Source organism: Citrus sinensis, chromosome 5 (assembly GCF_022201045.2).
Source record: "Citrus sinensis cultivar Valencia sweet orange chromosome 5, DVS_A1.0, whole genome shotgun sequence".
Classification (NCBI taxonomy): Eukaryota; Viridiplantae; Streptophyta; class Magnoliopsida; order Sapindales; family Rutaceae; genus Citrus; species Citrus sinensis.
Window position 1 is genome coordinate 13,539,876 of NC_068560.1, and position 27,834 is coordinate 13,567,709.

At 34.4% G+C, this 27,834-nt stretch overlaps 2 non-coding genes across 2 annotated transcripts; both read right to left on the minus strand.

The window, feature by feature from the left end:
• Positions 1-1,627: 1,627 nt before the first annotated feature.
• On the minus strand, positions 1,628-1,731 carry LOC127902908 (small nucleolar RNA R71). Its single transcript, XR_008055545.1, has one exon. It is a non-coding gene; the product is annotated as a small nucleolar RNA R71 (small nucleolar RNA).
• A 25,709-nt stretch (positions 1,732-27,440) lies between these two features.
• On the minus strand, positions 27,441-27,544 carry LOC127902839 (small nucleolar RNA R71). The gene has a single exon (XR_008055477.1). It is a non-coding gene; the product is annotated as a small nucleolar RNA R71 (small nucleolar RNA).
• Between the last annotated feature and the right edge of the window lie 290 nt (positions 27,545-27,834).

Here is a 27,834-nt window from a genome sequence, read left to right on the forward strand (position 1 = left end):
ACGACGTGGCGTAATCATGAGCGTCCAAACTGTTTTTAATCCGATGGCCATGATTTACTCCATGTATCTACAAAACGGGGGCCTCCCCCCTAATTTGATAGCTCTGAATCCATTTTCTGTAATTCCTTCTCCATCTTGTATTTTATTCATATTTTAATAAATTCCCATTTTGCCCCTAGTTTAATTATGAGTGGCTAATTTTCTTTTAAGCTTGGGTTGAAAGTGAAGTCTCAACATGTGTTATGGGCTTTATTTGGTAAATTTATTTTCTCTTCCCCTCTAATTTTTGTGGATGTTTTGACTTCTTGTCGACAAATAATACTAATCTTGTCTAGTACCGCCTTGGTTTCACCGGTCCTCTAGTACAAAGTTATTATTATTTGGCACGATAAGCTCTTAGCACCATATTGATTAGAGTGTGGTTCATGAGGTGTGGATTCCCCCCTCATGATTTAATTGGCATTAATAAGGATTATTTAGCCCATGATGCATGTTGATACGGATCCAGATACCTAAGTACGTCATTTCAATAGAATTCTCTTCAATTTATTCTCACCATTTCAATACCAATTTTAGAATTTATTCTCGCCATTTTAATTTAAGTTTTAGCATATTCCAAATCATTTCCACCACAAATCCAATCACCCATTCACAAAATTAATTCTACACAATTAAAATCCACCTCCTCGTGGGATCGACACTCGTCACCATTGATCTATACTACAATAGATTCGTGCGCTTGCGAGTACATTAAAATTTGCACAATAAGTTTTTGGCGCTGTTGCCGGGGAGGTAAGTAATTTTTAGAATTAATTTTTGTGAATAATTTCTTTTATTTGTTTTCTTGTATTTTTTTTATTATTAAAAAAAAAGAAAAAAAAAGTGAATCTACATTTAAAGGTTAGTATTTCTTTCCTTTTTCTCTTCTTTAAAATTCTGTAATTTAATTTTCAATTTATTTTTCTTTGTAATTTTTATTTTATTTTATTAATTTAATTTTTAGTTAATTTATTTCACGTATTTATTTTTGTGTATTTTTATAGAAAGGTTGTAATAGCGCAATAAGGTTGGTATCATAATTTCTCTCTCTTCTTTATTTTTATTTGTTTTGTTCCCATCTTTATTTTTATTTTATTTGTTTTGCATGCATGGTCGTAAGTCATTATTTCCTAATCTTGAACCTATAGACCTTGAATTAGAAAAAACACTTCGCACACAAAAGCACATTAAAAATAAATTTGGAATGGATTTACAAGCACCACAGGAGAGGCCATTTAATGACTATTTTAGTCCCTTAGCTAATTTGAGCACATCATGCATAAGATACCCAAATGTAGCTGCTAGGAGTTTTGAACTAAAACCTAGTGTGTTAAATTGTCTCCCCACATTCTATGGCTTAGAAAATGAGGACCCATATAATCATCTGAATGATTTTCATGCCATTTGTCAAACTTTTAAATACGAAAATTTTTCAGACGATGATGTTAAACTCAGATTATTCCCATTTTCTTTAAAGGATAGAGCTCGTTCATGGTTAAATACTTTACCTGCTAATAGCATCACATCATGGGAACAAATGGTTACAAAATTTTTGAATAAATATTTCCCAGTGCATAAAACTAATGCTATTCACAGGGAAATCTCGAAGTTTACCCAGAGAGAGGACGAGCAGTTTTTCGAAACATGGGAGCGATTCAATGGGCTACTCTTGAAGTGTCCACATCATGGGTACAAGAAATGGCACCAATGCCAATACTTTTTAGAGGGATTATTGCCGAATGTGCAAGAATGGCTAATGGCAACAAGTGGAGGAGAGCTAATGTCAAAAAGTGCATCAAAGATTTGGGAATTCTTTCAGCGACAAGCAGATAATTCCCAACAACGGAGTCGATCAATTAGGAATACTAGAAGAATTAAGGTAGTAAATGAGGTTCAAATTGGCGAGTCAACTTCGGGAATCAAAGAAGTCAAGGAGATGGTTGAAGGTCTTGCTCGACAAATAGCATCGTTATCGACTGCTAAATCAACAGAGCCACATGACCATGACTCATACTCAGATCAAGCCAATGCCATAGGTGTAATGAGAAAACCATCAAATTACAACCCATACTCCAACACATATAACCCTGGATGGAGAGACCACCCCAATTTTTCATGGTCTCAAGGATTCCAACAGAATGGACCAGCGGCTCTAACTCCACCAATGCAACAAATTTCTCAAAATCCTCAAGCCTCTCAGCCCCCATTTAGACCATCAATCAGAACCAGAACTACTCTCAACCTAGACCATGGGAGGATTCATTCCAAAATCTCAAGAATCTTACTCACTCTACGATTGAGCAACAGAACCGCACCATTGATGGACTACGAAAAAAGCTAAGAGCAGGCTTCAACACACAAGCTCAATCAGTTTCAAGCCCCGAGAAGATGGTGGGACAACTTGCTTCTTCAGTTCAGACCTTGGCAATTACTGTTGAGAAAGGCAAATTTCCAAGTCAATCAGTGCCTAACCCTAAAGGAGTACGTGAAGCAAGTACCAGTTCACCATAGCAGCATGGAGAGGTCAAAGCAGTCATGACCTTGCGAAAAGGAAAAGAAGTCGACAACAAAGTGGAGATGCCGGTGACAAAAGAAAATCAAATTGTAGCTGTGAGTGTTGAGGACTCATCACCGGAGGAGAAAGAAGAAACCAACCCACGAGAATATGTTCCGAAAGCTCCATTTCCTCAGAGGTTAGCTAAAGGAAAAAAGGAAAAATCCATAGGTGAGATTCTTGAAATCTTCAAACAGGTAAGTGTTAATATCCCTTTGCTTGATGCTATTAAGCAAGTTCCATCTTATGCCAAGTTTCTTAAAGACCTTTGTACTAAAAAGAGAAATATGCATGTTCAAAAGAAGGCATTTTTAACAAAAAACATTAGTTCTATACTCCAACACAAAATTCCTTTAAAATGCAAAGACCCAGGCTCCTCCACTATCTCATGTAGCATAGGGAACCACACAATTGAGAATGCTTTGTTGGATTTATGAGCTAGTGTAAATCTGGTACCTTATTCAGTGTTTGTGAAACTTGGACTTGGAGAATTACACCCAACTCCAGTGGTGTTACAACTTGCAGATCGGTCCACAAAAATACCTCGTGGTATTGTCGAGGACGTGCTTATCCAGGTAGACAAGTTTTATTTTCTTGTTGATTTCATTGTAATTGACACTCAACCAATACAGGACTCGAGGAAGCACATCCCCATTATTCTAGGCCGACCTTTCTTGGCAATTGCGGATGCTCACATTCAATGCAGGACCGAAAATATACAGTTGTCCTTCGGCAACATGACTATGGAGCTGAACATCTTCAACATTGCCAAACAACCTCACAGTGCAGATGATGGAATTGTTGATGTGGATTTAATTGAAGCATTAGTTGATGATACTTTTGTTTCAAACCTTAGTGATGATCCTTTACAAACATGTTTAACTCACTTTGGTTTGGATTTTGATATTGACAGATCGGTCGATGAGGTCAACGCCCTACTTGACTCAGCACCATTTATGGACACTAATAAATGGAAGTCAAGAGTTGAGCAACTAGCACCATCAGAGAAGAAACTCATCCCATCATCAGAATCACCACCAAAACTCAAGCTCAAACCATTACCCAACACTCTGGAATATGCATTTTTGGGAGAAGAAAGTACTCTACCGGTAATCATCTCATCATCCCTAAATGATGAACAAAAAGGTAAGTTGTTGGATGTTTTAAAAGAGCACAGAGGAGCATTAGGATGGACTATAGCAGACATAAAAGGTATAAATCCAGTAGACTGCATGCATTACATTCACCTTGATGAAAATGCTAAATCTACTAGGGAAATGCAACGTCAGTTAAATCCTAATATGAAAGAAGTTGTCAGAACAGAAGTCCTTAAGCTATTAGATGCAGGTATCATTTACCCAATTTCTGATAGTTCATGGGTCAGTCTTGTACAAGTTGTCCCCAAAAAGTCAGGAGTCACAGTAGTTACCAATGCTGATAATGAATTGATACCCACTAGAGTAACTACAGGATGGCGTGTTTGCATTGATTATAGAAAGTTGAATTCTGTCACACGTAAAGACCATTTTTCTTTACCATTTATCGATCAAATGCTTGATAGATTAGCAGGCCATGAATTTTATTGCTTTCTAGATGGCTACTCAGGATATAATCAAATTCCCATAGCACCAAAAGATCAAGAGAAAACTACTTTCACTTGCCCTTTTGGCACATTTGCATATAGGAGAATGCCATTTGGATTATGCAATGCACCTGCTACATTTCAACGATGCATGTTGAGCATTTTTTCTGATATGGTTGAATGATTCCTTGAAGTCTTTATGGATGACTTTTCTGTCTTTGGTTATTCATTTGATCAATGTTTACATCATCTAACATTAGTTCTGCGGAGATGTATCGAGAAGAACTTAGTCTTAAATTGGGAGAAGTGCCATTTTATGGTAAAACAAGGTATTGTTCTCGGTCACATCATTTCGAGCAAAGGTATTGAGGTTGACAAAGCCAAGGTGGATCTCATTTCTAATCTTCCTCCACCCAAAACAGTCAGAGAAGTAAGATCTTTCCTTGGGCATGCTGGTTTCTATAGACGTTTTATTAAAGATTTTAGCAAAGTTTCTAAACCCTTATGCAATTTACTTGCTAAGGATGTACCTTTTATCTTTGATGATTCATGTCTTGTGGCATTTGAAAAACTAAAGCAATTGTTGACATCATCACCCATCATTCAGCCCCCAAACTGGAGCTTACCATTTGAGCTCATGTGTGATGCATCTGATTATGCAGTAGGAGCAGTATTAGGACAAAGAGTTGATCGAATTCCCCACGTTATTTACTATGCTAGTATGACATTGAATGATGCACAGTTGAACTATTCAACTACTGAAAAAGAAATGCTAGCAGTAGTGTTTGCATTGGAGAAATTTCGATCTTATCTCATTGGTTGTAAAATAATCGTGTTCACAGATCATGCTGCTCTTAAATATCTTCTTACAAAGAAAGATGCAAAAGCTAGACTAATTCGTTGGGTGTTACTTTTGCAGGAATTTGACTTGGAGTTCAAAGATAAGAAAGGGACAGAAAATGTTGTGGCAGACCACCTCTCTCGTCTCCATTTTGACACAATTACAGAATCATTACCATTGAATGAGTCATTTCCAGATGAACAATTAATGAATGTGGAAGTATTACCTTGGTATGCTGATATAGTTAATTATCTTGTTACAGGTAAACTTCCTGAGCATTGGACCAAGCAAGACAAGGTTAAATTCTTTGCAGAAATAAAGAATTTCTTTTGGGATGACCCTTATTTGTTCAAGTATTGTGCAGACCAAATTGTTAGACGATGTTTCCCAAAAAGTGAAATTCAGAATATCCTTTCATTCTGCCATGAACAAGCTTGTGGAGGCCATTTCAGTGCTAAGAAAACAGCTACTAAAGTTTTGCAATGTGGTTTCTATTGGCCAACTATATTTCGAGACGCTTACACTTTCTGTTTTTCATGTGATAGGTGTCAACGAATGGGGAGCATTACACGAAGGAACATAATGCCACTAAATCCAATTTTAGTGGTTGAGATTTTTGATGTATGTGGTATCGACTTCATGGGACCCTTTCCCCCTTCTCTTGGCCATCAATACATATTGGTTGCTGTTGACTATGTATTGAAATGGGTAGAAGCAATTCCATGCAGAACCAATGATCACAAAATGGTGATAGGATTTTTGAAAAGCAATATTGTCTCACGCTTTGGATTCCCTCGAGCAATAATCCGTGATGGTGGTGCCCACTTTTGTAACAAAGCATTCAAAGCTCTTTTGACAAAGTATTCAATCACACACAAAGTGGCGACCCCGTATCATCCACAAACCAGTGGCCAAGTTGAGATCTCCAATCGAGAAATAAAGCACATATTAGAAAAGACTGTGAGGCCGGACAGAAAAGATTGGTCATTAAGACTTGATGATGCCTTATGGGCATATAGAACGGCTTTCAAGACCCCGATTGGGATGTCACCCTACAGGCTAGTGTATGGAAAAGCTTGCCACCTACCTGTGGAACTCGAGCATCGTGCGTATTGGGCCATCAAGAAATTCAACTTTGACATGCAGCAAGCCAGCTCAGAAAGAAGATTACAACTGGCAGAACTTGAAGAAATTCGCAATGATGCATACAAAAATGCCACGATTTATAAGCAACGAATGAAAGTCTTCCATGATAAACAAATTATGAGAAAATCGTTCACTCCAGGTCAGAAAGTGCTTTTATTCAATTCTCGCTTGCACTTATTCCCAGGTAAGTTACGCTCTCGATGGTCTGGTCCCTTTATTGTTCATACTGTTTTTCCACATGGGGCAATTGAAATTAAGGACCCAAAGAACGATGTCACGTTTAAAGTTAATGGTCAAAGATTAAAGTCATATCTAGAGTACCAACCACATGGAGAAGACACCGAAATAAATTTGAGTGACCCACCAGATTTGAATTGATTTTTTTTTCTTTTCGTTGATTTGATTTTTTTTCTTTCTTTATATTATTCTTCTGCTAATTGAAATTATTTTTGCATAAATATGTTTGTTTAACTATTAAGTTTTCTTTTATCATTTTTAATCATGAGTACATTACTTAGACCGTTCCTCCTGAACATTCTTAAACCACTTCAACGTGTTAAAACTCATCTCAAAAGGCAGATTCAATTTTGTAAAACACATCGCATTTGGGCTCTACAATCACTAGAGTTAGTAGCCTATGTTAAGGGTTTAGAACGCCAACTCCGAGACATTGAGAGAAGTGTTTACGACATCCAGTTGGAGCTTGAGGTAAATTCAATAAGGGGACGATTTTAATTTTCTTTGTTTGTTTTAATTTGTTTTTCTGTTTGTGTGCTTGAGTTTGTTACCCCGATGAAGTGGCGGATAACGGTACTCTGTGACAATCAAGTCGGTTACTTTAGTTTCCCATAATAACTGATATTCTGAAGCGAAGATATGGACAGAAACGAGACTCTAGCGAAGCTTCACAAGCGATTTCCTTCACTTCCTCAGAATGCGCTTCTTACGATCTATAAAGCTCGGTCCGAACGCATGCGATTGCTCATGAGAAATAACATACCTGCTGACATCCATTGGTTAATCGAGGCTAAAGTACGATCGACAGGTAAGTTACCTCCAAAATTTATTGCATACATGCCTGGTTGTGGTAAAGGAAATTATGCAAGAAAACGACGAGCTCGACGAATTTCTGTTGCTTGTCATAAGTGTGCCAGAATGAGTTGCAATAAAAACCCATGTTCTTTAGGAATGGTGTCTGATAATAGGGAAGATAAGATTCAATTCATTAGGGATGGCTTGAATAAGGAGTCATTGGATGATATCCTTCCGTCTCTTGAAACGCATCCCAGTGGATATGTGCAAGGAGCGATTCTCCAGTTATGACCATTATTCCAGAAAGAGCATGCACGATATAGTCTCGGGAATCTGAATATAAACGACCCTGTTTGCCAGTTTATAAGAAAACTGGATAGAAAGCCTATCCTCAACCCATAGAGGGCGTTCAAGCCGTTTCTAGACGTAAAACCAGAGGAAGATATGAGCCACAGTCGCAACTACCTGTAAATATCCTTTCACTTTACTGTTATTTTATTTCACTATTGTTTTATTGTGTGTATTATTGTTTTTAATAATTTTATTACTGTTTGCTTTTTCCTTATTACTGTTTGCTTTTTTCTTTTTACTGTTTCCTTTTTGACTCGCGAGCCACGTGCTTTACGCGTTATTTGACACTGACATGTTACCTCATACACAACTGTGACCCACTGTCACCAAGACTCTTAAATGTGATTTTTTTTTGTCAAGCACTCACAAATTGTTTTTTGAGAAGTATCACAATGGCAGCTACTCCAAATAGACAATTCAAGAACATTTGTGTGCTTTCTGGATTTACCTATGGCAAACATAAAGAGTTCGTTGAGGCAGCCATCGATCTTGGTCGAAGTATAGCAGAGAGAAAATTACACTTGGTGTATGGAGGAGGTAACCGAGGGTTATAAAAAATGGTCTCTGAAGCACCTTTTGTCAGAGGAAGTCAGGTGTTAGGCATCATTCCAAGAGTCCTAAAACCATTGGGCAGTTCATCTGACTCATTAACTGGAGAAGAGTTAGTCGTCTCAGGTATGCAAGAAAGAATAACTGAAATGCTTAATCATGCTGATGCTTTTATTTTCCTTCCAGGAGATCTTGCAACACTAGAGGCACTTATCACACTAGCATCTTGGGCCCATCTGCACATCCACCAGAAACCCATCGGTTTGTTAAATGTCAATAACTTTTATGATGGCTTTATCGCATTTCTTAACCATGCAATAAAAAACTATTTCATTCCCTCTAATGCGAAAAAACTCTTTATTTGTGCTCACACTGCTAATGAGCTACTTGATCTGTTACAAGCTTATAGACCAGAGCCAGACCCCTGGACCTTTGTGTTGGAGCATCCAAATAATGATGGTAACAGTAGCCGCAGTAAGAAGTACAAATTAGATTTAACTCTCCGCTTGTAAATATTTTCTTCTGTGTTACACCACCCAGGTAATGTCTTCTAAACTCTACTTCTTTCCTTTCAAACATTGAGGACAATGTTTCGTTCTGGTTGAGGGGAGGGAATAGTCGACAATTGTGGAATTTTGGTTAAGTTTTTACTAATTTTTTGTTGTAGAAACTAACTATTGCTAACTTTTTTGTGTTGAAGATAGCTGAATATGGAGAGTAGTGACTCTAAAAACGCATCTTCATCGTTTTAAAAAAAATTAATTAAAAAAACAATAAATAAAAATAAATAAAAAAATAAAAATAAATTTCTTTTTCTTTATTAAGTTTTGATGTTCATTTTTCTTCTTCTTTTTAATTTCTCCTCTATAAATATATATTTTCCAACTTTTGAGTCGAAGATGGCTGAATATGGAGTGTAGTGCCTCTAGAAACGCATCTTCTTAAAAAAAAAAAAACCATTTTCGTTTTCTATCATTTTACGTGTAACTTTTCTAATTAGTTTTTATGCATCATTTTCACATTTCTACATGCATATTTTCCTTTCATGTTTAGAATAGGTTGGGGGGTAGAATGTTGTTTAAAAAAAAAATTGTGTGATTTGTTTTAACATTGGATGACATGATTAATTTCAAATTTTAGTATTTGTATTATCTTTGGTCTTAAGTGATGTTACATTATGCTTGCTACTCTACATGTTGATGTCGGAGACAAATATGAGTTGCTTGAAGGAATGAACATGTCATAATAAGTACCAAGTGAGTTTTTGAGCCTATCATTTTTCTTGGAGAGTAACCCTTTTGCCCATTCTTTATACAGCTTAACAGTTTATTATTGTATACACGATCTCTAGATTTCTTTTGAGTTAACCCTTAAAAAAAAATTGTAAAATTAAAAAAAAAACAAGAAAAAAAAGAAAAAAAAGTGTGTTGCTACATTTGGAGGCCCATCTAACTAGTAGATATGGAAGATTATTTAGAGCCCTAAAAGACGATGGAAAGGCCATCTTTGATCCGTTTGAGCCTTTCTAGCCATCCCTTTTATCAAATATCCATAGTTAACCCTTTTGAGCCTTTAAAAAAAAAAAAAAACCTTTCTTTGTCAAACTTATCATCTTGACCCACTTCGATTTGGAGTATTACCCAATGTCTTATAAGTTTCATCACCTATTTATGTTTGAGAAAATGTAAATAATTATGTTGTTCAGTAAAGTTATTCCAAATAAAAGCAAAAAAAAAAAATAAAAGTTGTTGTTTCAAAAGAAAAAATAAAATAAAAATAATAGGTGAAATCCACCTTGCAACTTCCAAAAAAAATAAAAAAATTCTCTGCATTTTTCTCAAACATACACTTTGTTTTCCTTATTTCCCTTCTTTGTTAGCCATATCCCTAGCCTACGTTACGCCCTAATAAAAGTCCTTGATTTTATGAAACTATAGTTTGAAGTAGAAGCTAGTTATATGGGCTAAAAAGATATAGTGGTGCATAATAAAAATAAATAAATAAATAAAAGAAAAAAAAGATAAATAAATTGGGTTGACCTGCATTTTTATTTGACTTGAGATCATATTATTTCTAAACTGAGGGCATATTTATTTCATCTTGGTGAGAGTATGTGATATCACTTCTTTATTATTTTCTCTCTCAATTACCATTCATTGGAGTGACTATTTTTATTGGTTTTAATTTCTTTGTGAGAGTGTCACTACTTCCAGTGAGATTTTGGGGTTTGACATGTCATTCTTGAAAGTAGCTATAATAAAGTCTACTGGGCTGATTCATGTGGATGGTTGATGTGGGTGTGATGTTGCTTTAGACTGAAGATAATGCTTATATTTTTATTTGATTGCTATCATTAATCTAATGGAATAAATACAAGTGTTTCTATTAAAAAAAAAATTATTTTGAATTTGAATTTTGTTTTCGCTTTATTTGCTAGGGACTAGCAATAAACTGGTTGGGGGGTGTGTTGAGTATTAGAAAATGCATATTTATAAAGGAGAAAACCGTCATTTTACATTTCAAGTTTTACTACCAACCCTTACTTTTATGTATTTAACCTTCTTGTGATTTAATTACATGTGTTTTATTTTAATTAAGTATTTTATGTATTTTAGGAGCATTATAGTCATTTCACAATAAAGAAGAGATCAGACGGCAAAACGGACATCACTTTTGAACTCAGGACGGTCGAAAACCTTAGGAGGAGTATAAAAGGAAAAATCACACTATTCATATGTACGGTATTATTCACGTGTACGGTACTGTCTGCATTACTGTTCACGACACTGTTCACATAGACGGATCGATGACATGGCATTGACCGATGATGTGGCATTGACTGATGAGGTGTCACGCTCCTGTTGGGCTAAAATTCTTATGTACTGTTGATGGTGACGTAGCAGCATATCAGTGGACGAAAAATTTCGAGTACGGTACATGCATCACACTGGATTATTTTCAACCAAACCGCGTTACTGTTCATCCGAGTCAAACCGCGTTGCTGTTCATCCGAGTCAAACCGTGTTACTGTTCATCAGCGTGGTCAAACCGCGTACTGTTGACTGATGACGTGGCGCAATCCTGAGCGTCCAAACTGTTTTTAATTCGATGGCCATGATTTACTCCATGTATCTATAAAAAGGGGGCCTCCCCCCTCTAATTTGATAGCTCTGAATCCATTTTTGGGATCCATTTTCTGTAATTCCTTCTCCATCTTGTATTTTCTTCGTATTTTAATAAATTCTCATTTTGCCCCTAGTTCAATTATGAGTGGCTAATTTTCTTTCAAGCTTGGGTTGAAGGTGAAGTCTCAACATGTGTCATGGGCTTTATTTGGTAAATTTATTTTCTCTTCCCCTCTAATTTTTGTGGATGTTTTGACTTCTCGTCGACAAATAATACTAATCTTGTCTAGTACCGCCTTGGTTTTACCGGCCCTCTAGTACAAGGTTATTATTATTTGGCACGATAAGCCCTTAGCACCATATTGATTAGAGTGTGGTTCATGAGGTGTGGATTCCCCCCTCATGATTTAATTGGCATTAATAAGGATTATTTAGCCCATGATGCATGTTGATACGGATCCAGATACCCAAGTACGTCATTTCAATAGAATTCTCTTCAATTTATTCTCACCATTTCAATACCAATTATAGAATTTATTCTCGCCATTTTAATTTAAGTTTTAGCATATTCCAAATCATTTCCACCACAAATCCAATCACCCATTCACAAAATTAATTCTACACAATTAAAATCCACCTTCTCGTGGGATCGACACTCGTCACCATTGATCTATACTACAATAGATTCGTGCGCTTGCGAGTACATTAAAATTTGCACAACAGTAGCCGCAGATCTTGGTCGTGCTATAGCAGAGGGGAAACTACATCTTCTATATGGAGGAGGTGACCGAGGGTTATCAAAGCTTGTCTCTGAAGCTGCTTTCGTTCGAGGAAGCCAAGTGCTAGGCATCATTCCAAAAGCCTTAAAACCTTTAGGATGGCTACCAGACTCACCAATTGGAGAAGAGTTAGTTGTCTCAGGTATGCAAGAAAGAATATCTGAAATGTTAAATCATGCTGACGTTTTTATTTTCTTGCCAGGAGACCTTGCAACTTTGGAGGCGCTAATTACATTTGCTTCCTGGGCCTATTTGAATATCCATAAAAAACCAATCGGTTTGTTAAATGTTAATAACTTTTATGATGGCTTAATAACATTTCTTAATCATGTAATAAAAAATTATTTCATTCCATCATTAGCGAAAAAACTCTTCATTTGTGCTCATACTGCTAATGAGTTACTTGATCTTTTGCAACCTTACAAACCAAAGCCAGATCCCATGACTTTGGCGTTGGATTGGGCAACTGATAACGATGGCAGTAACTCTCGTAAAAAGTGTAAATTAGATTTAACTCTCCGTCTGTAAATATTTCCAACAGTGTCTAGGTGATATCTTCTAAACTCTACTCCTTTCTTTAGACATTGAGGACAATGTCTCATTTAGGTTGGGGGGAGGGAATAGTCGATAATTGTGGAATGTCTCATTCCTAGTGATGTTTTTACTAATTTTTGTTGTAAAGACTAACTTTGGATAAAAATTTAAGTCGAAGATGATAGAATATAGAATGTAGTATCTCTAGAAACGCATTTTCTTAATTTTTGTGTTTTCTTCCAAAAAAAAAATGTTTCTAACTTTTTGTTTTCGGTCTTTTTCTCTTAATCATCTCCCTTAAGTTTCTGTAATTAGTCCCAAATTTTTAGTGCTTTCTTAAAAAAAAAATTATTTTCTTTTTTGGTGTGATCTTTTAACATTGGATAACATGATGATTTTCAAATTTTGGTATTCGTTTTATCTTTGGCCTTGAGTTATATTACACTATGTTTTTCCCTTTGTATGTTGAAATATAAATTGAGAAATTGAATGAGTGAAATTGATTAAGCCATTTGGATGAATGTACATGTTATAAAAAGACCAAGCGAGTTTTTGAGCCTGTTATCCTTGAAGAGTAACCTTGTTTGCCTATACAGCTTCACAATTTATTGTACAAGATCTCAATATTAAAAAAAAAAAGTTTGTGCAGCCGCATATAAAAGTCAATTGAACTAGTGGATATGAAAGATTATATAGAATCCTAAAAGATGACAGAAGGCTATCTTTGATCTGTTTGAGCCTTTCTAGCCAACCCTATTATAAAGAATCCATAGTTAACCCCTTTGAACCTTTGAAAAAAAAAAAAAGAGCACCTTATAATCTCCAAAAAGTCCCCTATTTTTCAAACATATATTTTTATTTTCCCTATTATCTTTTTTGTTAGCCATAACCCTAGCCTACGTTACGTCCTAATTAAAGTCTTTCTCGATTTTTGGGAACTATAATTTGAAGTAAAAGCTGGTAATATGGACTAAAAGATGTGGTGATGAGTAAAAATAAAAATAAATTTTGCTAGTAATTCATTGGATTTGATATCATTTTATTTCTAAGTTGTGGGCATTAATTTTTATATTGGTGAGAGCGTGTGATATTGTTTTATTATTCTCTCAAATTTACCATTTTTTTAGAGTGACAAATTAATTTGGAGTATATCTTCTTTTGAGATAGTCACTCCTAATCGTGAGATTTTGGGGTTTGATGTATCATTCTTAAAAGTTGCTTGATTAATGTAGCTCTGATGATTGATCATTTTACAGGATTTTACTGAACTGTTTTGAAAGGGTGTGATTTTCTTTAAGCTGAAGATAATTTTTATACTTTTATTTGATTGTTGTCATTAATCTGATGGAAGAAGTAAACACAATTTTTTTTAAAAATGATTTTCAATTTGAGTTTGAAATTTTACTAAACTTTTATCGCTTAAATTGCTAGGGCCTAACAATAAGCTGGTTGGGGGGTGTGATTGACACTAAAAAGTGTACATTTAATAAGGATAAAATTATTAGTTTTTCACTTATTGTGTCGATTAATGCGTTCATTATTTCTAAATTATTTTAATACTCCCCAAATATATTTTATGTTAAATTAATTTGTAATTTGTTAATTTTTATCTTATAAATAGTTTTCAGGAATAAAGATGGAATTGAAATTGAAAGCGGGAACAAAGAAGAACAACTGGAACAAAATTGAAGAAATGTAATAGTAAATAATCAATAAAATAAAAACAAAAAATAAAAAATAAAAGAACAAAAACACGTTGGTGATTGTCAGGAGGCCATTACGCCTCCTGACCATCACACATTTCAACACACTTATATATTTTAAAATAATAATAAAATAATAAATAAATAATAAAATAAAGAAAGTTAAAGGCAATTGTTGCCTATAAAAAGGGAGGAGAAATTGAAGAGCGGGGAGAAGCTGGAGAGCAAAATTTGAGAGCTGAAGCCGAGACTGAAGATTTTCTTTCTTTCTTTGTTTCTTTTCTTTTCTTATTTCCGTTTGTATCAATTTTCTTTGTAATATATTTCAAAAATTTTATCAAATAAAAAAAGTGTTGTGTTTTCTTTCAATATGAGTAGCTAATTTTATTAAACTGAGGTGAGGAGTGAAGCTCAATATTTCAAACTATTAATTATTATTATTTTCTCAAATGAATTTTTTTTAATTCTTTTCTAATTATTTTTATATCATGTTAATTTATAAATCTCACTGGATTTTATGGTATTTTGACATAATATCGATACATTAATATAGTGTGGCACATTAGGTACTTTATTCTATATTTATCCACACACATAGAATTAAATGATATAATAATTAATTGGTAAAAGTGAGGCAAAATATAAATGAGAGAGTATTAAAATTATAGTTTGAATACAGAGAGTGGATCCTAAACCTTAGCTTATTTTTAAATTGATTTCAAATAATTTCTTTTTCCCACAATTAATTTTCTTAGTTTTACTAGATTTAAAACTCCATGTGGTTCGACCCCGGTCTCACCGGGTTATATTATAACTAGACACTCTTATACTTGAGAGTAATACACTTTTGAGTCGTGTCACTTATTACCAAGTTGTTCAACGATTTTTCCAATTTTATGTAATTGAATTTCTATCTTATTTAATTTATCTTCAATTGAATTTGTGTTCATGACATTAATGATTTCTTATTTCAATCTATCTTAATCTTTAATTTTGAAGTCTTTTATAATTGTTTGAGTGAATCAAATTCTTCACTCATTTGATCTTTTAACATTTTAACTTGAAAGCTTTTAATTTCAAGTATTTCATTTGCACTTTCTTCTATATCATTTATGGTTCAATTAGGATTTCCAAATTTATTTAATAAATATAGAGAAATTTAGTTTAACTTATTACTTCCTTACATATCAAAATCATTTACCAAATCAGATGGTTGAAATCTTTCATAAGTAAATCCTTTATGCCTATAGCGAGAAGGTGGAAATTTATTGGTTTCTATATTTTGTGAAATTATCAATGGTTCTAGTAATATATTCATAATACCATCTGTATAATATTTCATTATATTCTATCAAGTATTTGTGATATATAATATTTTTTATATCCTTAGCAATATTGTTTTCTTCTAATCCTTTATGTATATAACAAAGCTTATATATAATTAAATCTTTGTATCCTATTAGAATGTTGCTAGAAGGATAGTATTCACTTCTGATCCTTTATTTATTCCAATTGTCTTCATCTCTTTGCTTAATAGTTAAAAATCTATTATAATCAATCACAAGTTCATCTATATAATCCTCAACATAATTAATATTCCATTATTTCCATGAAAAATTATTTCTATAAACCTCTCTCCTAACTGTGAATAGGAGAATAGGATCTATGTTGAAATTTCAATTCTTTATTAGTATGAGTTCTCCAATTCTAATTTCATGAGCTCTCCGGATAAATACAATTGTTCTGAATAATAATATTGTCTATATTTAGTTATGTTATCCTTAATTGTATTACTATCTATCATTAAATTATATCCTCCATTATTTACAAAAAAAATAACTATTTCTTCCATTTTTATATTCTGAACAAAATTAGTGGAATAATAGTTGAAATATATAAACCCACATGAAATGAGGTTGAACTAAAATTATGAACTCATCTCATAGAAATGAAAGTTGTTTAAAATATAACTCAAAATATTGGTATTTAACGACATTAGTAGGAATATAAAACACGAAAATAGTGAACTTAAAAGTGAATAAACGAACCTATAAGTTTAACCAAAATAAGTTACTAATCTAACAAAACTAAATTTATAAAAAATAAAAATTTAGTATCTAACCTATATAATTGGAATCTTACAAAGTTAATGGAAATACTCAACACAAAAATGATGGAATAATTAGTTGAAATTACTGAGCCTAAATAGTAGAAAATATAACGAAAATGTGAACTTATCCAATAGGAAATGAATTTACTTACATTCTAACCCAATAGATTAGTATTTAAGGAATTTAATAGGAACATTGTGCATTCTCATTAATTTAGTAAGATTTCAATTATTTGGGTTAAATATAACAATTATATTTTCTTAGACTAGTCGTTAATTTTGCTTAAGCTTTTTCACTTATGGGTTCCCACGTTTCAAGTTATTAGTCCATCAATTTTGTATTTGATATTCGTACCAAATTTGATACCAATATTTTAAGTTATATTCCAACTTTCATTTTTCATTTAAAGATTTCCTAATTTTGCTTAAATTTTCTCTCTCATGGGTTCTTGTCTCAACTAATTATTTCATTTGTGTTGAATATTTATAGTAACTTAGTACAATTTCAATTATTTGAAATAAATACTAGCTTTAATTTTTATAATTTTTTTTTTTAGAATAGGCTCTAACTTTGGTTAAACTTTCTCATTTATTGGTTCACATATTTCATCATATTAGTCCTCTAGTTTTGTGTTTGATGTTCCTACTATATTCATTCAATACCAATATTTTGGTTAGATTCCAAGTTAAATTTATTTCTGGTGGATGAGTTCCAAATTTTACTTGAACTTTCTCTCTTATGGTGTCCAGTTTCAACTACTAATTTCCATATTTTTGTGTTGAATACTTCTATTAACTTAATAAGATTCTAATTATTGAGGTTAAGCACCAAATTTTATTTTTATAATTTTATTTTTGGTTAAACTGGTCTCTAATTTTGGTTAAATTTTCTCACTTATAGGCCCACAAGCTTCAACTTAATTAGTAGTTTGCCAGTTTTATGTTTTATATTCCTACTACATTCATTTAATGCCAATTTTGGGTTAGATTCCAAATAATATTCATTCCCATTGGATAAGTTCCTAATTTTGCTTAAATTGTCTCCCTTCTAAGTTCATATGGTTCAACTAATTATTCCACTATTTTTTTGTCGAATATTCCTACTAATTAGGTAAGGTTGCAATTATTTAGGTTAAATACCAATTGGACTTTTTTATATATTTTTTTATTCCTTAATTTTGGTTAAACCTTCTTACTTCTAGGTTTACATATTTCTAACTTATAAATCTACCAGCTATGCGTTTAATGTTCATATTAAGTTCATTAAATACCAATACTTTTTGTTAAATTCTAAGTAAATTCATTTCTTATTGGATGAGTTTTAAAATTAGAATTTGGTTAATATTTTATCCCTTTTTAACTTATGTGTTTCAACTATTATTTCAATACTTTTGTTTCAGTATTTCCAATAACTTGGTAAAATTTTAACTATTTGGGTTAAATGCCAAATTTACTTTCTATTGTTTAACTTTTTGTTAAATTAGCCCCTAATTTTAGTTAAACATACTCAATTATAGGTTTACTTGTTTTAACTTGTTAACTAATTGTTTCTATTTAATATTTCTATTAAAATCCTTAACTACTAATACTTTCAGTTAAATTTCAAGTTGATATTATAAAATTCCAAGTGAACTAAGACACTAATCTCCATGTTTCAAAACCGTGATGTGGGCAAATGTTAAGTAGTTCTTTAAACCTATCCCAACATTGGTAGAGAGTTTCTCCTGGTTTTTGAGTGAAAGTGGTGATTTGTCTTTTGAAAGAATTTGTTCTGTAGGGTGGGAAGAATTTTTTCAAAAATTGTGCTTGCATTTAATCCCATGTTCTGATGGATTTTGACCTAAGATTTTGTAGCCAAGTTTTAGTTTTATCTTTTAGTGAGAAAGGAAAAAACTTAAGTCTAATTATATTCATGCTACAATTTTGATCAGTACAGGTGTTACAGACTTCCTCAAATTCCCTTAAATGCAAATATGGATTTTGAGACTCAAAACCATGAAAGGTAGGCAAAAGTTGAATGATACCAGGCTTGAAATTAAAACGTGATGCATCAGGAGGGAAAAATATGCATGATGGTGACATGTTCTAGTAGGATGCATGAAGTCTCTAAGGGTCCTAGGTTGTTTATGAAGATTTTGCAAGGTTTGATCAAGTTCTTCTGGACACATCTCTACAGAACTAGTGTTAGATGATGTAAACATTGATCAAACGAGTCACCAAAGATAGAAAAATCATCCATAAAGACTTCAAGGAATCGTTCAACCATATCAGAAAAAATGCTTAACATGCATCGTTGAAATGTAGCAGGTGCATTACATAATCCAAATGGCATCCTCCTATATGCAAAAGTGCCAAAAGGGCAAGTAAAAGTGGTTTTCTCTTGATCTTTTGGTGCTATGGGAATTTGATTATATCCTGAGTAGCCATCTAGAAAGCAATAAAATTCATGGCCTGCTAATCTATCAAGCATTTGATTGATAAATGGCAAAGGAAAATGGTATTTACGTGTGACAGAATTCAACTTTCTATAATCAATGCATACACGCCATCTTGTAGTCACTCTAGTGGGTATCAATTCATTATCAGTATTCGTAACTATTGTGACTCCTGACTTTTTGGGGACAACTTGTACAGGACTGACCCACGAACTATCAGAAATTGGGTAAATGATACCTGCATCTAATAGCTTAAGGACTTCAGTTCTAACAACTTCTTTCATATTAGGATTTAACCGACGATGCATTTCCTAGTAGATTTAGCATTTTCATCAAGGTGAATGTAATGCATGCAATCTACTGGGTTTATACCTTTTATGTCTGCTATAGTGCATCCTAATGCCCCTTTGTGCTCTTTCAAAACATCCAACAACTTACCTTTTTGTTCGTCATTTAGGGATGATGAGATGATTACCGGTAGAGTACTTTCTTCTCCCAAAAATGCATATGCCAATGTGTTGGGCAATGGTTTGAGCTCGAGTTTTGGTGGTGATTCTGATGATGGGATGAGTTTCTTCTCTAATGGTGCTAATTGTTCAACTCTTGACTTCCATTTATTAGTGTCCATAGATGGTGCTGAGTCAAGCAGGGCGTTGACCTCATCAACAGATCTGTCAATATCAAAATCAAAACCAAAGTGAGTTAAACACGCTTGTAAAGGATCATCACTAAGGTTTGAAACAAAAGTGTCATCAACTAATGCTTCAATTAAATCCACATCAACAATTCCATCATCTGCATTGTGAGGTTGTTTGGCAATGTTGAAGATATTCAGCTCCATAGTCATGTTGCCGAAGGACAACTGCATATTTCCAGTCCTGCATTGAATGTGAGCATCCGCAGTTGCCAAGAAAGGTTGGCTCAGAATAATGGGGATGTGCTTCCTTAAATCCTGTATTGGTTGAGTGTCAATTACAATGAAATCAACAGGAAAATAAAACCTGTCTACCTGGATAAGCACGTCCTCCGCAATACCACGAGGTATTTTCGTGGACTGGTCTGTAAGCTGTAACACCACTGGAGTTGGGTGTAATTCTCCAAGTCCAAGTTTCAAAAATACTGAGTAAGGCAACAGATTTACACTAGCTCCTAAATCTAATAAAGCATTCTCAATTGTGTGGTTCCCTATGCTACATGAGATAGTAGGGGAGCCTAGGTCTTTGCATTTTAGAGGAATTTTATGTTGGAGTATAGAACTAACGTTTTCTGTTAAAAATGCCTTCTTTTGAGCATGAATGTTTCTCTTTTTAGTACAAAGGTCTTTAAAAAACTTGGCATAAGATGGAACTTGTTTAATTGCATCAAGTAAAGGGATGTTAACACTTACCTGTTTGAAGATTTCAAGAATCTCACCTGTGGATTTTCCCTTCTTTCCTTTCGCTAACCTTTGAGGAAATGGAGCTTTGGGAACATATTCTCGTGGGTTGGTTTCTTCTTTCTCATCCGGTGGTGAGTTATCAACATTCACAGGTACAATTTGATTTTCTTTTATCACCGGCATCTCCACTTTGTTGTCGACTTCTTTTCCTTTTCGCATGGTCATGACTGCTTTGACCTCTCCATGCTGCTGTGGTGAACTGGTACTTGCTTCATGTACTCCTTTAGGATTAGGCACTGGTTGACTTGGAAATTTACCTTTCTCAACAGTCATTGCCAAGGTCTGAACTAAAGAAGTAAGTTGTCCCACCATCTTTTCAAGGCTTGAAACTGATTGGGCTTGTGAATTGAAGCCTGCTCTCAACTCATTTCATAGTCCATCAATGGTGCGGTTCTGTTGCTCAATCGTGGAGTGAGTAACATTCCTGAAATTTTGGAATGCATCCTCCCATGGTCTAGGTTGAGAGTAGTTCTGGTTCTGATTGAATAGTTTAAATGGGGGCTGAGAGGCTTGAGGATTTTGAGGAATTGGTTGCATTGGTGGAGCTGGAGCTACTGATCCATTCTGTTGGAATCCATGAGACCATGAAAAATTGGGGTGGTCTCTCCATCCAGGGTTGTATGTGTTGGAGTATGGGTTGTAATTTGATGGCTTTCTCATTACACCTATGGCATTGGCTTGATCTGAGTATGAGTCATGGTCATGTGGCTCTGTTGATTTAGCAGTCGATAACGATGCTATTTGTCGAGCAAGACCTTCAACCATCTCCTTGACTTATTTGATTCCCGAAGTTGACTCGCCAATGTGAACCTCATTTACTCCTTTAATTCTTCTAGTATTCCTAAGTGATCGACTCCGTTGTTGGGAATTATCCGCTTGTCGCTGGAAGAATTCCCAAATCTCTGATGCACTTTTTGACATTAGTTCTCCTCCACTTGTTGCCATTAGCCATTCTTGCACATTCGGCAATAATCCCTCCAAAACGTAATGGCATTGGTGCCATTTCTCGTACCTATGATGTGAACACTTCAAGAGTAGCCCATTGAATCGCTCCCACGTGTCGAAAAACTGTTTGTCATCTCTCTGGGTAAACTCTGAGATTTCCCTATGAATAGCATTGGTTTTATACACTGGGAAATATTTATTCAGAAATTTTGTTACCATTTGTTCCCATGATGTAATGCTATTAGCAGGCAATGTATTAAGCCATGAACGAGCTCTATCTTTTAAAGAAAATGAGAATAATCTAAGTTTTACATCATCATCTGAAAAATTCTCATATTTAAATGTTTGACAAATAGCATGAAAATCATTCAAATGATTATATGGGTCCTCATTTTCTAGGCCATAGAATGTTGGGAGACAATTTAGCACACTAGGTTTTAGTTCAAAACTCCTAGCAGCTACATTTGGGTATCTTATGCATGATGTGCTCAAATTAGCTAAAGGACTGAAGTAGTCCTTAAATGGCCTCTCCTGTGGTTGCAAATCCATTTTATTTTTAACTTGTTTGTGTGTGCGAAATGTTTTTTTCTAATTCAAGGTCTATGGTTCAAGATTAGGAAATAATGACCTACGACCATGCATGCAAGGAACACAAAAATAAATGGGAACAAAACGAATAAAAATAAAGAAAAAAGAGAAATTACGATACTAACCTTATCAAACTGTTACAACCTTACTATAAAACACACCAAAAAAAACGTGAAAATAAATTAACTAAAAATAAATTAATAAGATAAACAAAAAAAATTTACAAAGAAAAATAAATTGAAAATTAAATTACAGAATTTTAAAGAAGAGAAAAAGAAAAGAAATACTAACCTTTAAATGTAGATTCACTTTTTTTTAATAAAAAAAATTACAAAAAAAAATTAAAAGAAATTAATCACAAAAATTAATTCTACGAATTAAAATAACTTACCTCCCCGGCAACGGCGCCAAAAACTTGTTGTGCAAATTTTATTGAACTCGCAAGCGCACGAATCTATTGTACTATAGATCAATGGTGACGAATGTCGATCCTACGAGGAGGTGGATTTTAATTGTGTGTAGAATTAATTTTGTAAATGAGTGATTGGATTTGTGGTGGAAATGATTTGGAATATGCTAAAACTTAAAATAAAATGACGAGAATAAATTTTAAAATTGGAATTGAAATGGCGAGAATAAATTGAAGAGAATTATATTGAAATGACGTACTTGGGTATCTGGATCCGTATCAACATGCATCATGGGCTAAATAATCCTTATTAATGCCAATTAAATCATGAGAGGGGAGTCCACACCTCATGAACCACGCTCTAATCAATATGGTGCTAAGGGCTTATGTCTTATCGTGCCAAATAATAATAACCTTATACTAGAGAGCCGGTGTAACCAAGGCGGTATCTAGACAAGATTATTATTATTTGTCGACGAGAAGTCAAAACATCCACAAAAACTAGAGGGGAAGAGAAAATAAATTTACCAAATTAAGCCCATAACACATATTGAGACTTCACCTTCAACCCAAGCTTGAAAGAAAATTAGCTACTCATAATTGAACTAGGGGTAAAATGAAAATTTATTAAAATACAAAGAAAATACAAGATGGAGAATGAATTATAAAAAATGGATCCCAAAAATGGATTCAGAGATATCAAATTAGGGGGGAGAGGCCCCCTTTTTTATAGATACATGGAGTAAATCATGGCCATCGGATTAAAAACAGTTTAGACGCTCATGATTGCGCCACGTCATCAGTCAACAGTACGCGGTTTGACCACGTGGATGAACAGTAACACGGTTTGACCCGGGTTGAACAGTAACACGGTTTGGTTGAAAATAATCCTGTGTGATGCATGTACCGTACGTGAGATTTTTCGTCCACTGATATGCTGCCACGTCACCATCAACAGTACATAATAATTTTAGTCCAACAGGATCATGACACCTCATCAGTCAATGCCACATCATCGGTCAATGCCACGTCATTGATCCGTCTAGGTGAACAGTGTCGTGAACAGTAACGTAGACAGTACCATACATGTGAATAGTGCCATTTTTCCTTTTATGCTCCTCCTAAGGTTTTCGACCGTCCTAAGTTCAAAATTGATGTCCGTTTTGCCGTTTGATCTCTCATTTATTGTGAAATGACTATAATGCCCCTAAAATACATAAAATACTTAATTAAAATAAAACACATGTAATTAAATCACAAGAAGGTTAAATACATAAAAGTAAGGGTTGTTAGTAAGACTTAAATGTAAAATGACGGTTTTCTCCTTTATAAATATGCATTTTCTAACACTCAACATTGACATCATCACCCATCATTCAGCCCCCAAACTGGAGCCTACCATTTGAACTCATGTGTGATACATCTGATTATGCAGTAGGAGCAGTATTAGGACAAAGAGTTGATCAAATTTCCCATGTTATTTACTATGCTAGTATGACATTGAATGATGCACAGATGAACTATTCAACTACTGAAAAAGAAATGCTAGCAGTAGTGTTTGCATTGGAAAAATTCGATCTTATGTCATTGGTTATAAAATAATTATATTCACAGATCATGCTGCTCTTAAATATCTTCTCACAAAGAAAGATGCAAAAGCTAGACTAATTCGTTGGGTGTTACTTTTGCAGGAGTTCGATTTGGAATTTAAAGATAAGAAAGGCACAGAGAATGTTGTAGCTGACCATCTCTCTCGTCTCCATTTTGACACAATTATGGAATCATTACCATTGAATGAGTCATTCCTAGATGAACAATTGATGAGTGTGGAAGTATTACCATGGTATGCTGATATCGTTAATTATCTTGTTACAGGTCAACTTCCAGAGCATTGGACCAAGCAAGACAAGGCTAAATTCTTTGCGGATATAAAGAATTTCTTTTGGCATGACCCGTATTTGTTCAAGTATTGTGTAGATCAAATCGTTAGATGATGTGTTCCAAAAAGTGAAATTCAGAATATTCTTTCATTCTGCCATGAACAAGCTTGTGGAGGTCATTTCAGTGCTAAGAAAACAACGACTAAAGTTTTACAATGTGGTTTCTATTGGCCAACTATATTTCGAGACGCTTACACTTTCTGTTCTTTATGTGATAGGTGTCAACGAATGGGGAGCATTACACGAAGGAACATGATGCCACTAAATCCAATTTTAGTGGTTGAGATTTTTTATGTATAGGGTATCAACTTTATGGGACCCTTTCCCCCTTCTTTTGGCCATCAATAGATATTGGTTGCTGTTGACTACGTATCGAAATAGGTAGAACAATTCCATGCAGGACCAATGATCACAAGGTGGTAATAGGATTTTTGAAAAGCAACATTGTTTTGCGCTTTGGATTCCCTCGAGCAATAATCAGTGATGGTGGTGCCCACTTTTGTAACAAAGCATTCAAAGCTCTTTTGACAAAGTATTCCATCACACACAAAGTGGCAACCCCATATCATCCGCAAACTAGTGGCCAAGTTGAGATCTCCAATCAAGAAATAAAGCACATATTAGAAAAGACGGTGAGGCCAGAAAGAAAAGATTGGTCATTAAGACTTGATGATGCATTATGGGCATATAGAACGGCTTTCAAGACCCCGATTGGTATGTCACCCTACAGGCTAGTGTATGGAAAAGCTTGCCACCTACCTGTGGAACTCGAGCATCGTGCATATTGGGCCATCAAGAAATTCAACTTTGACATGCAGCAAGCCAACTCAGAAAGAAAATTGCAACTGGCAAAACTTGAAGAAATTCGTAATGACGCATATGAAAACGTCAAGATTTACAAGCAACGAATGAAAGTCTTTCATGACAAGAAAATTATGAGAAAATTGTTCATTCCAGGTCAGAAAGTGCTTTTGTTCAATTTTCGCTTACACCTATTCTCAGGTAAGTTACGATCTCGATGGTTTGACCCCTTTATTGTTCATACTGTTTTTCCACATGGGGCAATTGAAATTAAAGACCCAAAGAACGGTGTTGTTGAGTGTTAGAAAATGCATATTTATAAAGGAGAAAACCGTCATTTTACATTTCAAGTCTTACTAACACCTTTACTTTTATGAATTTAACCTTCTTTTGATTTAATTCCGTTTGTTTTATTTTAATTAAGTATTTTATGTATTTTAAGGGCATCATAGTCATTTCACAATAAACGAGAGATCAGATGGCAAAACGGACATCACTTTTGAACTCAGGACGGTCGAAAACCTTAGGAGGAGCATAAAAGGAAAAATGGCACTGTTCACATGTACGGTACTATTCACATGTACGGTACCGTATACGTTACTGTTCACGGCACTGTTCACATAGACGGATCGATGACGTGGCATTGACCGATGATGTGGCATTGACTGATGAGGTGTTACGATCCTGTTGGGCTAAAATTCTTATGTACTGTTGATGGTGACGTGGCAGCATATCAGTGGACGAAAAATCTCGCGTATGGTATATGCATCACACAGGATTATTTTCAACCAAACCGCGTTATTGTTAATCCGGGTCAAACCGCGTTACTATTCATCCAGGTCAAACCGTGTTACTGTTCATCCGCGTGGTCAAATCGCGTACTGTTGATTGATGACGTGGAGCAATCCTGAGCGTCCAAACTGTTTTTAATCTGATGGCCATGATTTACTCCATGTATCTATAAAAAGGGGGCCTCTCCCCCCTAATTTGATATCTCTGAATCTATTTTTGGGATCCATTTTCTGTAATTCCTTCTCCATCTTGTATTTTCTTCATATTTTAATAAATTTCCATTTTACCCCTAGTTCAATTATGAGTGGCTAATTTTCTTTCAAGCTTGGGTTGAAGGTGAAGTCTCAACATGTGTCATGGGCTTAATTTGGTAAATTTATTTTCTCTTCCCCTCTAGTTTTTGTGGATGTTTTGACTTCTCATCGACAAATAATAATATTCTTGTCTAGTACCGCCTTGGTTTCACCGGCCCTCTAGTACAAGGTTATTATTATTTGACACGATAAGCCCTTAGCACCATATTGATTAGAGCGTGGTTCATGAGGTGTGGATTCCCCCCTCATGATTTAATTGGCATTAATACGGATTATTTAGCCCATGATGCATGTTGATACGGATCCAGATACCCAAGTACGTCATTTCAATAGATTTTGCTTCAATTTATTCTCGCCATTGCAATTCCAATTTTAGGATAATTTAAATCACTTCCATCACAATTTCAACCACCCATTTACAAAATTAATTCTACATATAATTAAAATCCACCTCCTCGTGGGATCGACACTCGTCACTATTGATCTATACTACAATAGATTCGTGCGCTTGCGAGTACATTAAAATTTGCACAACAAGTTTTTGGCGCCGTTGCCGGGGAGGTAAGTAATTTTAATTCATAGAATTAATTTGTGTGAATAATTTCTTTTAAAAATCCACCTCCTCGTGTGAATAATTGTTGTCTTGTATTTTTTTTCTTTAAAAAAAAAGAAAAAAAAAGTGAATCTGCATTTAGAGGTTAGTATTTATTTTCTTTCTCTATTCTTTACAATTATGCAATTTAATTTTTAAATTATTTTTCTTTGTAATTTTTGTTTATCTTAATTTAATTTTCTTTATTAAGTTTTAATTTAATTTTCAGTTAATTTCACATATTTATTTTTGTGTATTTTTATAGAAAGGTTGTAATAGCGCAATAAGGTTAGTATCGTAATTTCTCCCTCTTCTTTATTTTTATTTGTTTTGTTCCCATCTTTATTTTTTTTATTTGTTTTGCATGCATGGTCGTAGGTCATTATTACCTAATCTTGAACCTATAGACCTTGAACTAGAAAAAACACTTCGCACACACAAGAACTTTAAAAATAAAATGGATTTACAAGCACCACAGGAGAGGCTATTTAAGGACTATTTTAGTCTCTTAGCTAATTTGAGCACATCATGCATAAGATACCCAAACGTAGCTGCTAGGAGTTTTGAATTAAAACCCAGTGTGCTAAATTGTCTCCCAACATTTTATGGCCTAGGAAATGAGGACCCATATAATCATCTGAATGATTTTCATGCAATTTGTCAAACTTTTAAATATGAAAATTTTTCAGATGATGATGTTAAACTCAGATTATTCCCATTTTCTTTAAAGGATAGAGCTCGTTCATGGTTAAATATTTTATCTGCTAATAGCATTTCATCATGGGAACAAATGGTAACAAAATTTTTGAATAAATATTTCCCAGTGCATAAAACCAACGCTATTCGCAGGGAAATCTCAGAGTTTACCCAGAGAGAGGACGAGCAGTTTTTTGAAACATGGGAGCGATTCAATGGGCTACTCTTGAAGTGTCCACATCATGGGTACGAGAAATGGCACCAATGCCAATACGTTTTGGAGGGATTATTGCCGAATGTGCAAGAATGGCTAATGGCAACAAGTGGAGGAGAGCTAATGTCAAAAAGTACATCAGAAATTTGGGAATTCTTCCAGCGACAAGCGGATAATTCCAACAACGGAGTCGATCACTTAGGAATACTAAAAGAATTAAAGGAGTGAATGAGGTTCACATTGGCGAGTCAACTTCGGGAATCAAAGAAGTCAAGGAGATGGTTGAAGGTCTTGCTCGACAAATAGCATCGTTATCGACTGCTAA